General features: G+C 44.4%; 1 long non-coding RNA gene across 1 annotated transcript; it reads left to right on the forward strand.

Annotated features, from left to right (window-relative positions):
- Positions 1-1772: 1772 nt before the first annotated feature.
- LOC127343608 (uncharacterized) lies at positions 1773-3933 on the forward strand. The gene is made up of 4 exons (XR_007877354.2): positions 1773-2398; positions 2492-3255; positions 3344-3523; positions 3656-3933. It is a non-coding gene; the product is annotated as an uncharacterized lncRNA (long non-coding RNA).
- Positions 3934-16132: the final 12199 nt, after the last annotated feature.

Consider the following 16132-nt stretch of genomic DNA (forward strand, 5'->3'; position numbering starts at 1 on the left):
GGAAATAGACTTACTCGCAAGAGTTTATCAGTAGTAACAGTTTTATAGCAGTAGCAGTAGTGAAATATCAGCAGCAGTATAACAAAGACAGCAGTAGTGATTATAGTAAACAGCAGGATTAAAATACTGTAGGCACAGGGATGGATGAACGGGCGTTGCATGGATGAGAGAAACTCATGTAACAATCAAAGTAGGGCATTTGCAGATAGTAATAAAACAGTATCCAAGTACTAAACAATCCATATGCATGTGTTCCATATTTAGTCGTACGTGCTCGCAATGAAAAACTTGCAAAACATCTTTTGTCCTACCAGCCGGTGGCTGCCGGGCCTCTAGGGAATCTACTGGAAATTAAGGTACTCCTTTTAATAGAGAACCGGAGCAAAGCATTAACACTCCGTGAACACATGTGATCCTCACATCACCGCCTTCCCCTCCGGTTATCCCAATTTCTGTCACTTTGGGGCCTCGGGTTCCGGACAGCGACATGTGTATACAACTTGCAGGTAAGATCATAAAACAATGAATATCATCATGAAACAATAACATGTTCAGATCTGAGATCATGGCACTCGGGCCCTAGTGACAAGCATTAAGCATAACAAGTTGCAACAATATCATAAAAGTACCAATTACAGACACTAGGCACTATGCCCTAACAATCTTATGCTATTACATGACCAATCTCATCCAATCCCTACCATCCCCTTCAGCCTACTGCAGGGGAATTACTCACACATGGATGGGGGAAACATGGCTGGTCGATGGAGAGGCGTCGGTGGTGATGATGGCGATGATCTCCTCCAATTCCCCGTCCCGGCGGAGTGCCAGAACGGAGTTTCTGGTCCCGAGACGGAGTTTCGCGATGGCGGCGGTGTTCTGGATGGCTTCTGGCGATTTCGTCTAACCCCCGTGCGTTTTTAGGTCGAAACCCTTAAGTAGTCCAGAGGGGGCACCTGGGGCTGTCCGAGGCGTCGCCACCATAGGGCGGCGCGGCCCAGGGGCCCACCGCGCCACCTTATGGGGTTGGCGCCTCGTGGCCCCCCTCCTTCTGGTCTTCTGGCTCCGTCCCTCTTCTATGAAAATAGGCCCATTGGAATTAATCCCGGAGATTTTCCTGAAAGTTGAGTTTCTGCACAAAAACGAGACACCAGAGCAATTCTGCTGAAAACAGCGTTAGTCCGTGTTAGTTGTATCCAAAATACACAAATTAGAGGCAAAACAATATCAAAAGTGTTCGGTAAAGTAGATACGTTTTGGACGTATCAAATAGCCAAACCTGAAACCACACCAACTAAACAAAAACCAACTAGAACCTAGAAGATCCGGGGATACACAACTTTACACGCCCTCCACCGGGGCTAGACGCACCATTGATGGAATGGAACTGGCGAAAAATAAATTTGGATTATAAAAAATATATACTCCTCGTAAGCACCAAAAGAAACATGTAAGTGTGTGTTAAACCTAGTACCGGAGGGGCTGTGCGATTGTGCTTTGGACCTTACTTCGATTAAAAAAACATGTTGCAACGAGCACATGCATATTTTCTACTCCGTTGATCCATAATTAGTGTTTGTTGGTCTAGTATAACTTTATTCTTGGAAAATAGTAAAAATTAAATTATGTCCACCCTCTGAAAAAACATGCCCAATACCACCATACGGTTATCTCTACTACTTAAAAAGACTAAAGTGGTTCCTTATTCTGCCAACATCCACGATACGTTCGATTGCTTCGTCGTTCCTTTCGTGGTCGCGCTTGCTCGTCCGTCGTGCACATGGGCCAGGCCCAATGAAACCTGCGGTACACTGCTGGCTCTCGATTCCCTTTGATTTGTTCCCGAGCGCCGCCCTCCCTCCTCACCCGATCTCCCATCGCCGTCGTCACCCAAGATCACCACGCCTCCGCCTGGTCCGCCGACCGCCAGGCCCCCTCTCACGTACGACCTCGCGGCGTCGCAGACCGCTCCATCTCCCTTACCGCACCGCCAAGCATACCTGGAATTAGCTGATGCGGCCTTCTTCATTCATGTATGGGGGGATCCCCCTTGATCCCGGTGGCATGGCCAGAGACGAAGGAAACCCTCAGTCTCGCCCGCGTCGCTGCCCGACTTGGGGGCCAGATCGTCGGTTGCGGGACTTAGGACGGGCGATGACATCTTCACCGTCGGGATCTCGCCCGCCTGTTGAATGTTGATGTCCCGGCTTCACGTGATCGGCAGAGCTGTCCGGGTTCACCACGGGCCGTGAAAGTCAATCGGCGCCTTTGTGCGTGCAGGGCTCATCATGAGCGCAGATGTATAAGTGCCAATGGCATCAAGTTCCCTCAGGCTCCATCTCTCCTACTAGGTAAGAGCATGTGCGATAGAGGCTCCGGAGGTCCTCTTCATGTCCAGGTACATCTCGCTCTTCTTCACTGCCGCTGGTCACATCACGCCTTCCAATCAGCTGCGCCACTCACACCCATGGTTGCGGCCACCGTTGTCCAGTGATTCTTCGACAAGGATGGCACGCCACGGGGCTGCACCGGATCCCCGGCAGAGGCTCTGGAGCTCCTCTGCATGTCTAGGAACATCTCGCTCTACTTCACCACCGCTGGTCACAGCACGCGTTCCAAGTGAATGGCAAATGCCAGAGTTTCTGTACATGTAATTTTGTATTACCATTGAATTGGTAGAAGCAACTTACATGTGATTTTTTTATATGATCAGGTAGCTGGTTCGAAAGGTGTATACATGTGCAAATCCAATTTTCTGTTTCAAATCAATTATTAACACTCTGATAATGGAAGATTGGAACTATGCAAATCCAAAGAAAGATTTGTGCAAATCCAATGAAATATTGTTTATCTTCTCGCTCATGAGGTTACACTCTGATAATGGAAGATTGGGTTTGTGCGAATCCAATATCTTTTTGTTTGAAAGCAATTATTAACAGTGATTAATTCCACAATATTTGTACGAACAATTATATTTTTGTCAGAATCCGGTTTCTGGTAATTCTTAACACTACATGTTAATATGTCACATCTTCCATTAATTCTCATGTTTGTAGGAGCCATGGTTGTATAATATGTACTGTACCATTCACAGGTAGCCGAAGAATAAGATTGGAAGTGTATCTTGTCAAATTGTGTTTTAAAGCATTTGAGGACTACAATGGTGGCCCTGTTCAATTTCTTCATAATTTTTTGTATTGGTGACAAAGATGGAATTTCCCTTGAACTGAATTCTCATCTGAACTTGTGCCAATGGTACTATGCTACTATGTTTGTACGATAATTTCTACAAAGTTACTGATTTTTCATTATACTTAACTTTGCTGCTAATTATATTTCACAGAAATGAGGGTTTTAATATTTTTAATAGAGCAATTGAGCAATGGTAAGAGAAGGGAAGGTGATAGGAAGGGAAAAGGCAGGATGAGCGATCTGCAAGCACCAAGGAGAAGGGAAGGCGATAGGAAAGGAAAATGCAGGATGAGCTTTTTTGCATTAGCTCGTATTTCCATTCCTTATAAAAGTAAAGTAGCGGCAAATATTACTTTCAAGTATGAATGGTGCATGGGTTTCCATCTATTGTTAGCTGCATGTGTATTGCAGGTTTAATGCTTGCACTAAGTCAGTTACTCAAGAATCACTTTCCCCCTTTCAGTTGATGCATCAAAGAAATCTTGAAGATCGGTTTACTCGATGAGATTCCCAAGTCTTTGGAATAATTAGAAATTTCTTGGCAGATCTCGTTTATTTTTCCCCGAGATTTTGCAGCCATTTTCATGTTTAGTGAGTCTGTTCTTAACTTCTTACTTTTCTTTTTCTGGTAGTTTTCACATAGAGCATAATAATCTTGAAACCAACCGAAGGAATAACCTTTGCGCATAGCACAATGATTCAGTCTGTTCTTAACTTAACTTACTTTAGGTAATATTGCAAAATATATTGGATAGTGAGTCTGTTCTTAACTTCTTATTTTTCTTTTTCTGGTAGTTTTCACATATAGCATAATAATCTTGAAACCAGCCAAAGGAATAACCTTTGGGCATAGCACAATGATTCAGACTACAAAATCTATCCATCTAAATCGAAGACATGTATGTGACTAAATTTAGAAATTAGAACCCCCAATATTAGAGTTTGTTTGGCACCTAGGCACCCCACAGGCTCATATGTCCACAATTCCCAGGTGCACAATTAAACCTAAAATTGCACTCCGGTAATACCAAATAAGGATATGCATTCCGCATTGTTTTTGTTGATTCCATTGTTCATATCAACCTACTGAGAAAAGACCACATAACATTAGAATAATCTCAGTGAGCCCTTAGCCAATTCAATGCCAAGTCGAAACTACATGCCAAGCTAATGCAGCAAGAAGCTTCTAATGGGATAAGAATGAGGTGATCCTAACAATCCGCCTCAAACATACCTCCACGAGGAGGTAGTCCAAGTATGCACCAGAGATCAACACTCCGAACCCGCCTCGGCGATCCTGGTTGTTGGAGAACCCTTTGGCGGTAGCAGCACAATCCCTCCGCCGCGGGTATGAAGGTCGAGGAGGCCCAGGGCGGAAGAACCACAGTCCCTCCGTCGTCGTTGTCGAGCTCGAAGCGGTCCAAGGCGGCGCCGGTGCGCTGGGACGGCGGGAATTAGGAGGCAGTCCCGACGACAAACTTCTGGCACATCTCGACGAAGTATTAACTTGTGCCATGATAAAAGCAATGTTAGTCATGTCCTATACAAAACACCGAGGCTGAGTCTCTTGAGCAACACAGCTGCAGAATACTTGTCAACTTATGGTCAATTTTGACATTTGAAAATAATTCACTTTCATTGAGCAATTGCATCTTTGGTATGAAAAACAATAATACATGTGAGCTGTGTCATCTTTGGTATGTAAATAAGAACTCCTGGAGCTACAGTTTACTGTCCAGTGATAACAATACTAAATAAAAACTCCTCGAGATACTTTTTCTTGTGATTTCGCAATAATTTGGATACTGTGGATCTACAAAGCGGCCTCCATTCAGGATGTATTAAGGACTCATGACAGCAACGTAGGAAGTAGGTGATGTCTACTTTCAGGTATGCATGCTTTACAAGTTTACATGTCTCAGTAGGTTAGTACAGTAGCTACAAATCAATATTAAGTAGGTGATGAGCAATGCTTGAAATTAATTTTGACTTCCCTTTTTAGAGTGACTACAAATCAGGGTTTTAAGATGAACTATTAACATCAGGTCGTACCTGTAGCAAGAAGTGGTTGCAAATCAGTTTTAGTTTCATATCTCTCCTGTAGCAAGAAGTGGTTGCAAATCAGTTTTAGTTTATCTCTACTGCGATATGAATCTAAATTGCATGTATCAGTTTTGACCCACACCTGGCTGTGATTTCATTAATACCTTCATAAAAGCTGGCGGCGATGCTTCCGGTGGACCGGTTTGAGCAGCTCGACGTGGCGCGGAAGATCACCTCCAACGCGCTAGCTTCCCACGTTGCGCATCCCACATCGGGTGGCTGGAGACTGAGGCCACGGGATGCGCTCTCAGCTTGCCTAGCGCGATGACGCTGATTGATTAACTGCAAACTACAGAACGCCAAGGATGCTGACCACTATGGCCGAGCTTGCTGTGTCGATCAAGATGTCCGCGGTCCTGGCCAACCGCGGCGTGTTCCAAGCAGTACACGTGATTAACTATGCTTCGCCACAGCTCCGTTTAGGTATCCTAACTTCATAGTGCAAATCTGAGATAGAATTCCACGATTAGTATTTTGTGGCATTGATCTTTTGTTAGGGCATATGCTGCATTGATCTCTGCTTGTACTTCTGTGCCACAAGATATTATTCCATTGCCTGGAAATAGCCTTTTATTGCAGTCAAAAAATATTGTAAGCTGTCCCGCACATTATAGTGTGAGAGTCTACTGTTCATATGGAAGTTAAGCTGGTTATTGGTGCTGCAGCTGACCGCCATGGCCTCCATATGCTACACATATGCAGCTCAAGCATACTCAGACTTGATTCTTGTTGTTGCTCACGGTATGACTTTGTTCCAGAATATCCATTTCATTATGCTTTTACTTCATTATATGCCGCACATTTATATCTCCAAATTCAGCATATCTTGATGTCCCAAACTATAGACGATGAATCAAAAAGTAGGACTTTGCTGGAGTTTCACAAAAAGCCGTCATGCTATTTTTCAAGGAAGCTTTGGATATATTGGGCTGACCAATGTATGGGTATATTCTTCTTTGGTCATTTGAACTGATATTTTCATGTTTATATATAAAAAATAAATATTCATTGACTTCACACCATTGCCAAAAAAACATTTTATGATAAAAGCATATTCTTGAAAACTACCATTTGGTAGACGTGCATTGCACCTGTGTGTTCATTGCACCTGTGTGATATACTAATAATCTGTTCTGAACTGCGAGTGCCAATAATAGGGAACTAGGGGAGGTTATCTCCCAGAATTATAGGAGAGAAGAAGTGAAGAACCGATACCTTAGTTTGGTATGATGCAATGAGAATAGTACAATGTTTGAGAGGCTCAGAGAGTACCAAGGCACAGGTGCAATGTTAGTGGATTACAGGTTGGAAAAACAAGGCTATTCAGAGTTCAGACTCCATGTGCATCTTTGCTGCTGCCAGATGATTTTGCTTGTCACGGGACTGTTTATGACCGACAATCCAGGGCTTCGGTAACTTACGGGAGCTATTCTGACCCCATTTGCTATAAAAACGATTTCATTTGCAGAAGATGCCACCGAGGAACCAGCCACACGACACCAACAAGCAGGTGAAGGTTACTGGTTTTTTTTGGTTCTTTGAGTTAGTTGTTCTTGTTATCACTAGATGTTGTAGGACACAACTTATTTTGCGAAGATCAATGCTCAAATGCATTAACTGAAGTGCCATATCATGTAGGATTTTCTTTGTCATGTTTTTCACAGTACAATTAAAACTTATAAATATGGCTTCATGACAATTGAGTGCTGAAATGCCCATCCAGCTTTGCAATCCTCTTTATTTGCGAAGTCTCTAGATAGATCAAGTTCATTTGACAATGTTTAAAGAAGCATCACTAACAGATACTGTCTTTAGTGCTTCCCAAAACCAGGTGCTGAAGTACGTTCTATCTAGACAATACTATTTGAAAATAGTGCCTAAAACATCTTGTTTTGATTCAGATTGTTTTGCCACCCCTACACTCAGCAGCATTTCATCCAAAACAATCTTGATGCACTAAAATGCAATCATCGGGACTGCAGTCTGCTAACTGAAACATGAAAAGTAAAACAAATCAGGGTAGATATAATTCACAAATCAGGTGGACCTGTATTTTGTGTTATCTTGCGGTGGTAGAACCATTTGTCATTAATCCTTTAACAGATTATTATCGGGTCTAAATTTCCGTAGCTTACAAAGATGGAATAAATAAATGTTGATTTATTCATAGCTGGATGTACCTGTGGGCATTTCAATTTTGTTTGCTGGATGTATAGTAAAACACACACACAGATCAGGAAGGCCAAGGAAATATATTGAGTTTACTGGATTGATGAAGTATGTTATTCCAACTTTATTCTGAATTAATGATGTCCACTGTTCTATTCTTTTACATACAGCCTTTCATGTTATCACTGTTGTCCTGAACCATGCCCTTTTATATTCTTTTACATACAGCCTTTCAGGTTATCACTGTTGTCCCGACTACCTTATAGAGGGTGGTATTTTGCCGTAGAACTGCAGAGAGGTAGTTGTTTCATTTGTAAGAGTATTAAAAAAAGTCAAAAGTTGTTTCTTATGTAAAACTGAAATATACGAAAACACATATTATTTATTCTAGCGAGAGCTACAACATAATTACGTATCATCAAGCTTCTAAATTAGTGTGCCATTTTCCATCTTCCCGATGATTGATAAGATAGTAAATCATCAGTTCTTATTGAATATTAACAATTTTCAGCGCATTTACTCATCATCTAGAGTAAACTGCTTTTGAGACTATATAACATGAGTCCAGGATAGTATTGATCTCACCTTAGCCTGATAATTGATAATTTTATGATTGTGTAAGAAGTGAATGGTAGACAGATTACCAAAATGAAAACTTAAATCTGAAGTTTTTTTGTGTTGTCACATTAACATGAAGTTCTGGGAGTGTGAAAAAGTTGTGTTTTTCGGCTCTATTATTGTACCTGAAGTTTTATTGTGTTGTCACATTAACCTCAAGTTTTGTTGTGTTGTCACATTATGACCAAGGGGTTCCCAGCTCACAGTCAACCAACAAGATATTGATGAGAGCGCAACAAGGTATACCACCCAAGAAGAAGCTATATTTCGTTCAGCAGTAGACCCACTAAGGAAGAATAATAACTTCCAATTGCACAACAAGATTGAGATATCTGAACTCTGAACCCAGTCAGGAATCAGGAAATCCTGGTTGCAACATCAATACAAAAATGTGGGAGAAGTCAGTTGCAACCAGCAACATGCAGAAGAGCCAGCCAGCAGTCCTGCTACGGCCAGCAACACTTCAAAGAAAGACCATCATTATACTCATGCCAGCAATAGCGGTGAAGCAGTACCTCAAACACTTTACATCTTCGGAAAAAACAAGAAAAATGTTGTGGTGCGTGCCAAAATATTCTAGCTATACTTTGTATATAAAATTTACTTGAGATTGAATTTATAACTGAGTTTAGGGAATACATCCTTAGCTTTTTACTTGTGCTTGATTAGGAGCAGTTTAGGGAATGTCATGTCGAGAAGTTAGTAGAATACATGGTGTGGGAGTTTCCTTTTGGTTATCTGATGGATGACATATACTCTCTCACCACTAGAGAGCATACATCTGGCACATTGCCATATGCAACTAGATCGGCTTCCCCTGTTTGATTTTCCATCTATTGCACTGAATATGGTTCTACATGATTTTGAAGTAAATGTTTTACTCTTTCAATATACCTTGGCAAACTCATCAAGGCAATGTTGCTAAGGATGTAGTCAGCGATTAGCAATGAACTGTGTATTTTAAAGTTGCACCTGGTATTGTTGGTATTACATGAAAACAATAATGCATTATCCCATTCCTTGATTATTATAGCCCTTTTCTTTGCGAATATTAACAAAGTTTGTGGGTCTCGAATTGCAGAACTACAAGAACCTATCTTGCTAAGGCCTGGGCAACTAGGTCTTGATATGATGGTACAAGAAATTGTTGCAAGGTTACATTCAGTGGCACCGTGTATTAGTGGTAAACTAAATGTGCAACCTATTGGTGTTTAGGGCTTCATAGCACGATCCACATGCCCTCCATTACCTCAGCTTTTGCAGGAAACTTTAGGAGGTAGCGACGGTATTATCATATGTTTACACCATTTTTCTTGGTTTCCATGATCATTCTCTTTTGGAGCGATCAAGGAATCACTGCCTAAAAAAATTAGCATCCGCATCACTGGCCTGCCGACGGAGTTTTTGTACCCCAACCATTATTGAAGATTTGCTAAGCCCTTATGTATGTTTGACATAGAAGACTAGGATCCAGGGTTGTCTCTGGATATTTATGAATATCAAAGTGTTGTTTAGACTAATCACCAAAGAAATATTCATTCAATTATACCTATGTTTGCAGCATTTACGTTTTGTGAGACAATACTATATCTAAAATGAGAGGTTGTTGACTTGACAGTTATAACGGCTTAGAACGTAGGTGTGAGACTTACTGCGGAAAAGTAACACGAAGATCTAGAACTTGGAACAACGCAAGATGCACAACAATGTTGTTTTGTTATTATGTTCGGTATTATCATGTTGTACTACATTATGATATTCCTAATTTGTTTTAAAATTTCATAGTGAGTTTTGAATTATATATGTCTACTAAAAAATAAAATTGAAGACCCGTAGCAACGCACGGGCATTTGTACTAGTCAATTCCAACATGCTTTGCTGTGGACACGGATTAGGATGCTGGGCTCTTCTCTTTGGTAGTACTAGGCCTACGTTTAGGATTAGATCTAGTCTTGTTGTTTTTACCCTTGTGGAGTCTGGCGGTATGCCATGGAGGAGATCATCCCCGGAGTTCGTGAGCAGCTGGTGGTGGTGGGTGGTGATTCGGTGGTTGGAGGCGGTGCTCCAGAGGTTGGAGACGAAGGCTCCCTTCGACAACATCTCCCTCTCCTCGTCAATAAAGATGTCCATCTTCATCGATGGGTGTGGTCTGAAGGGGTGGATCTTCATGTTGATTTCTTTTCTGCTGTGGAGTCGAGGTGAGGGGAGGGAGTGGAACTATGGACTTAGGGGTGTAAACGGATCAGGTAAGCTCAGATTTTGCTCATACCATATCCTTTACCGTATATTTTTGTCGAATACGGATCGGACCGAGTATTGACCGGTTTAGATTCGAATGCGGATATATCAGACTGTGGATTCAAATCAGAAATGGGGTGAAGTCGGACCAAAAACAAACATAGTCAGATATTTGCTCTCATCGATAGATATTTGTAGTTATTGTAAATCTAGAGAGGGATTTAAACTTTCAGTCTTGTGTAGTTAAGAAAACATAGATACAATTGACGCTAAAACTCAAGAATTGATAGAATTTAGAGCTAAATATGCTTGCCGAATGAATTCGGTAACTGAATAACTACTAACCTTGTGAATTTTAGCCTTGACTTTTAACTCAAAAATCGGATTATCTGGTTAAAAACCATCAATATTATCCTTCGGATTATCCTAATTAAATTTTAGATAATCAATATCCTAATGCTATTTGTTATAGCATATCCTATACCGTATCCGGAGCACCACTTCAGAATCGGATATCCTTATTTACCAGATTCTTTAAAATCAGATATGGACAGCTTAAAACAGATTCGGGGCCGGTTTCGGCGTGGAAATTATCCTATCTGTTTACACCCCTATATGGCCTTCTCCAAACGACACCGACCATTGTTGCGGTGGTGCTACGACGACAAGCTCAACCACGCAAGATGCATCCTTGCCTCTGCGGTCTTCGGCCAGGAAGGTGCCTCTTCAACCTCTGTTTCAGAGGCCCTTCTCCATATTTGCTACTGGAGCTCGACACTTCTTCGTCACTAAGTGGTGTGTCCCCGGTGTCTTGGAGGAGTCCAGTGGTTGCGGATCTTCGTCGGAAGGGGGCGCTCGAGCTTTCTACCCTTGATCCTCAGCGACATTGACGAGCTGTGGCAGAGACACCTTGGGATTGGATTGCTTTTCCATTTTTCTTACCAGGATGTTTTTTGTAAATATGGAAGTCTTATCATCAAACATTAAGTTCTTTTGGACGAGTTTGGTTAAGGGTCTCCTTCTAATTTGTACATGCTACGTGTTATGTGAATGAACTCCCCCTAGGATCTTCTAGACACTTCCTTTGATCAAAAAAAAAATCCAACATGCATGATTAGTAGATTGCACTGATTATATTCCAACCATAATATTGATAGTGGGCCATCGAGCTCAAGGACGCCCGTCCTCACATCATGTGGTCGTTTTTCCAATTGAGAACAAGCAAGTGCGAGTGGGTTGGAGCGCTTCCTAGACTATCCACGATATCCAACTGGGCGGTCAAGGGTTGGGCGTTAGCGAGACCATTCCAAGCCGTTCGATCTGTGATTGTCCCCCGCGTCCATCTTGGCTATTGCAGCATGAAACAAAACCACCCGATGGAACCCTAGCCGCCGCACGCAGCGCGCTCGCTCGATTTGCGTCGCTCCGCCTCCGAGCCCTTCCACCTCTTGCTCCGTTGCCCGCTAGCCGCCCACCGATCTTCTTCTCCTCTCCTCTAGCGGTCTAGCCGGTGGTCAACGGTGTTGCGACTCAGTGGTTGGGAGGCGCAACAGTTGCCGCCTCGGCCTGCTAGGGGATAAGAACCAGTGGCGGCGTAGGTGCCATCGCTTTCGTGAGGGAGGGCCTCGTTGTTGCGGCGCCGGCGAGGGCTACGACCGAGGAGGCTGTGTACAAGGTGGTGCTACAGCGGATCGAGCGGATGGAGGATCTTCAGTTGGAGGAGTACAAGGGAAGGCTCCCGCAAGGAGGCGTCTGTGGCTGGATACTGCAGCGACGAGGTATGTGACAATAACACCAGAAGCTGGATCTTCCCACTAGGTGTGTGATGTCTGTATTTTCTCCATATGTTAGGGGGCTTCCTGCATATTTGCATCTATACATATACTATATATTGTGGCCTTTCGCCCCCTGGTAATGCAACAAGTCTATTAACCTAACATGGTATCAGAGCTGTAGGTAGCTCCTCTCCTCGCAGCCGCCGCCGCCTCTCCCTCGCCGTCGTCCGCCCCGGCAGCCGTTCTCTCTATCCCGGACGCCGCCGCCCGCCTTCATCCGGCTGCCACCCCCGTCCGCCCGCCCCGGCCTCTTTGGCCACGTGTTGCGCCGCCTGCGCAGCTCTTCGCCGCCACCCCCACGTCCGCTGCGGCTGCTGCCCGCGGCCTCGACGCAGCCGCTGCCCGCCAGCTCTCTGCCGCGCCCACGTCCGCCCGTCCGCCCGCCGCCACTTCGCCAGCCCGAGTCCGGCCGCCCGCCCTCCGCCGGCCCGAGTCTGGCCGCCCGCCCACCGCCACTCCGCCGGCCGAGTCCGGCCGCCCGTCTCCATCTGCGTGCTGTCCGTCGTCTCTCTGTTTTAATTGGGATCCCGATCTAGATCCCGTCCCTGAAAAAAAACATGCATTCCTCGTCGGGCTATCTTGCGATTCCTCGCTGCCCGGTGATTTTTGATGGCGCGAATTATCCTGATTTCGCTGCCTTCATGCGCGTCCACATGCGCGGTCTTCGTTTTTGGGGTGTGCTTTCTGACGAGGTCCTCTGTCCGCCGCGTCTCACTGCTCCTACGGCGCCTATTCCACCGACGCCTGTTGCCCTTGCCCCCGATGCTACTCAGGAGGTCAAGGATGCAGCCAAGAGTGCTGATGACACTCTATTTATCAGCACTTTGTGGCCATGGTTCGTACTCAGTATTCCACGCCTATTCATGTTTTTCGTGCAGATTCTGCAGGTGAGTACATCTCCCACACCTGCGTGGTTTCCTTGCTGAGCACGGCACCCTCGCTCAGTTCTCGTGTACCGGAGCACATGCTCAAAATGGTGTCACCGAGCGTAAGCATCGTCATATTCTTGAGACTACCCATGCTATGATGATTTCTTCCTCTCTTGCGCCGCATTTCTGTGCTGAGGCTGTCGCTACGTCGACTTACCTCATTAACATTTAGCCTTCTGCTGCCCTTCAAGGTGGCATTCCTCTCGAGCGTCTCTCTGGTAGTTCTCCAGACTACTCGATTCTTCGTTTATTTGGTTGTGTTTGCTATGTCCTTCTACCTCTCCGCGAACGCACCAAACTGACCGCTCAGTCTGTTGAGTGTGTTTTTCTCGGATACAGTGATGAGCATAAGGGCTATCGCTGTTGGGACCCTGTTGGTCGTCAGATGCGCATCTCTCGTGATGTCACGTTTGATGAGACGCGTCCCTTCGATCCTCGCCCCACCTCTGGTACTTACCTGGTGGATGATATATCTTTTCTTCTATTTCCCGATACACCTCCTGCTGTCCCTTCTCCTCGACCTTTTAGTTCTGATGCGCCCCCTTCGACCTCGGCACCATCCTCTCCTCCGTCTAGTTCCCCTAGTTCTCCTCGTTTTCCGGCTTCGGACCCTTCCTCTACTATTCCTTCTTCCTCTTCTGCTGCTGAGTCGTCTTCCACCGATGAGCTTCCCTCTTCACTGCCTGTTCGTCAGCGTCGTGCTCCAGATCGTTACTCTCCTAGTCAGTATGGTCTCTCTGTCGTCTCTGAGCCAACTTCTTACCGGGATGTCGAGCGTCATCCTGAATGGCAGCTTGCCATGGCTGAGGAGATTGCTGCTCTTGAGCGCACTAGCACCTGGGATCTTGTTTCTCCCCCTTCTGGTATTCGTCCTATCACGTGTAAGTGGGTCTATAAAATTAAGGATCTCTTGAGCGCTATAAAGCGCGTCTTGTGGCTCGTGGCTTTCAGCAGGAGCACGACCGTGACTATGATGAGACTTTTGCCCCTATGGCTCATATGACCACTGTGCGTACTCTTCTTGATGTTGCTTCCGTTCGACGCTGGTCTGTGTCCCAGCTTGATGTTCAGAACGCTTTCTTAATGGCGAGTTGAGTGAGGAGGTTTACATGCAGCCTCCTCCTGGGTATTCTGTTCCCGATGGGATGGTTTGTCGTCTTCGGCGTTCTCTTTATGGCCTGAAACAGGCCCCTCGTGCCTGGTTTGAGGCTTTGCCTCTGTGGTGACTGCTACTGGTTTCTCTTCTAGTTTTCATGATCCATTATTATTTGTTCACACTTCTCCTCGTGGACACACTCTTCTCCTTCTCTATGTTGATGATATGATCATTACTGGTGATGATCCTGAGTATATTGCCTTTGTCAAGGCCCGTCTTCGTGATCAGTTTCTTATGACTGATCTTGGTCCTCTTCGCTACTTTCTTGGGATTGAGGTCTCCTCCACTTCTGATGGGTTTTATATCTCTCAGGAAAAGTATATTCAGGATCTTCTTGCTCGTGCTGCTCTTGGGGATGAGCGCACTGTTGAGACTCCTATGGATCTTAATGTTAAGCTTCGTCCTACTGATGGTGATCCTCTTCCTGATCCGACACGTTATCGCCATCTTGTTGGGAGTCTTGTTTATCTTGCTGTCACTCGTCTTGATATTTCTTATCATGTTCATATTCTGAGTCAGTTTGTCTTAGCTCTTACCACCGTTCACTACAATCATCTCCTCCGTGTTCTTCGTTATCTTCCTGGCACGATCACTCGTCGCCTTTTCTTTCCTAGTTCCAGCTCTCTCCAGCTCCAGTGCTACTCGGATGCTACGTGGGCGAGTGATCCTACGGATCGTCGTTCACTTTCTGCATACTGTGTGTTTCTTGGTGGTTCGCTTGTTGCTTGGAAGACGAAGAAACAGGTAGAGGTTTCCCGTTCGAGTGTTGAGGCTGAGCTGCGGGCTATGGCTTTGTTGATTGCTGAGGTGACCTGGTTACGGTGGTTGCTTGCAGATTTTGGGGTCTCTGTTACGACACTCACTCCACTTTTATCTGACAGTACATGTGCTATCAGTATTGCACGTGATCCGGTCAAGCATGAGCTTACCAAGCATATTGGTGTTGATGCTTTTTATACACGTGCTCATGTGCAGGCTCAGGTTGTTGCACTTCATTATGTACCTTTAGATTTGAAGTTGGCGGATTTCTTTACAAAGACACAAACCCGAACGCAACATGACTTCTTACTCTCCAAACTCAGTGTTGTTGATCCACCATGAGTTTGAGGGGGGTGTTAGATGTATATATTTGTATAGTGTATTTTCCTCATATGTTAGGGGGCTTCCTGTATATTTGCACATGTACATGTACTATATATTGTAGCCTTTGGCCACCGCTAATACAACAAGTCTATTACCCTAACATGTGCCACATTCATTTCCCATATTTGATAGGCCAATAGGTCTCATCGAACGGGTCGACTCATTTGGATCGTGCCGCTACAGCATGGGCAACTGGTCCTCCAATCCATGCAAATCGTATCCGATAGCCCATAACTAATACTTCATCCGATCTCTTTTAATTGACTCAAATTTAGTTTAACTTTATACCAAATTTAAGTCAATTAAAAGTACCGGAGAAAGTAGGCCATAAGCTCCAAAAAGAGAGAGAAAAAAAAAAGCCCTGTATCTATCTGAATCTCTAAGCTTTGAGTTTACTATGAGACTTCCTACAAGCCTTATGTAACCGAGGTGATGTTTTTGTTCTGTGTGTCCAAACTTTGACCAATAATTTACCAGTTAAACATTTATCACAAAAAATATCAGTTAAATCATTTATCTATTGCGGATATATTTATGTACTTACATGCATGAATGGGCATTTTCGTTACCGTCTGTTTTGCTTTGAGATTTAAATAAAAGAAGGAGAGAGAGCTACTTTTTCATCTACCACGCCGAGCAGGAATCTCGAGGAACAAATCGACGGTGATGAAAACACCCACATCTATGCGTGCGTGTACATAATCAATGCTCGAATCGATTGTCATAGAAATTATACAAGCAATTTTCTA

The sequence above is a fragment of the Lolium perenne genome, chromosome 3, assembly GCF_019359855.2.
Source record: "Lolium perenne isolate Kyuss_39 chromosome 3, Kyuss_2.0, whole genome shotgun sequence".
In the NCBI taxonomy this organism is placed as follows: Eukaryota; Viridiplantae; Streptophyta; class Magnoliopsida; order Poales; family Poaceae; genus Lolium; species Lolium perenne.